Source organism: Hyaena hyaena, unplaced genomic scaffold, assembly GCF_003009895.1.
Source record: "Hyaena hyaena isolate Hyena2069 unplaced genomic scaffold, ASM300989v1 scaffold_107, whole genome shotgun sequence".
Classification (NCBI taxonomy): domain Eukaryota; kingdom Metazoa; phylum Chordata; class Mammalia; order Carnivora; family Hyaenidae; genus Hyaena; species Hyaena hyaena.
Genome location: NW_024080739.1, coordinates 190,224 through 191,174, shown reverse-complemented (window position 1 = coordinate 191,174; position 951 = coordinate 190,224). Strand labels below are relative to the sequence as shown.

The 951-nt window shown below is 42.5% G+C and overlaps 1 non-coding gene across 1 annotated transcript; it reads left to right on the top strand.

The window, feature by feature from the left end:
- The first annotated feature begins 211 nt into the window (after window positions 1–211).
- Window positions 212–296, top strand: TRNAL-UAG. The gene has a single exon. It is a non-coding gene; the product is annotated as a tRNA-Leu (tRNA).
- The last annotated feature ends 655 nt before the right edge of the window (window positions 297–951 follow it).

Below are 951 nucleotides of genomic sequence, written 5' to 3'. Positions count from 1 at the left end.
ATTGGCCTCATGAAGCAAACATTTAAAGCCCATTTAATTTTGTATTTGACAGGAAACATCAGTGGTGAAATGTTAAAATTCTGCAGACTTCGCAGGTTTAAAATACTACATGCTGATGGTGGAAATCTCACAATACTAATTTTCTCTTTCACACTATCTGATCATTTTCTACCAAACTGTCATAATTTTTAAGATTTACTACAGATGTGGTGCCTGGGTGGCTCAGTCGGTTAAGCGTCTGACTTAGGCTCAGGTCATGATCTGACAGTTCGTGGGTTCGAGCCCCGCTTCAGGCTCTGTGCTGACAGCTAGCTCAGAGCCTGGAGCTTGCTTCAGATTCTGTATCTCCCTCTCTCTCTGACCCCTGCTCACGCTGTCTCGCTGTCTCTCTCACAAATAAATAAAAGAATTTACTACAGAAGACAGAGGCTTAAGGTTTCTCCCAAGTATCAGACTTTGGATTATTTCTTGATGTTTGTAAATAAGTAGCAAGTTTTCTTAATATATTAGGATGGTAGGTAGATAAATTCTGTTTTAGTACATTTGGGATTTTGCTACACTTACAACATTGACACCTGAAGAGCTCCCACAATACTTGCCTTTACAGTGGGTCATTTATCAAAATAATTTAATCTTATAAAGGTCTCGACACCAGTGATGGCAGAATTCCATCAATAATAGGCAGGAGAGATGTTGCATACAGTAACAAAATGGTCTAGTGATTGACTCCCATTTCAGTTACTAGCACTATTCGGATTCTCAAATCCATATTTCTGATCTCTTAAGAGCTTCAGATTTCAGGGGCGCCTGGGTGGCTTAGTTGGTTAAGCGCCCGACTTTCGCTTAGGTCATGATCTTGCGGTTCGTGGGTTCGAGCCCCGCGTCGGGCTCTGTACTGACTGCCGGCTCAGAGCCTGGAGCCTGTTTCAGTCTGTGACTCCCTCTCTCTCT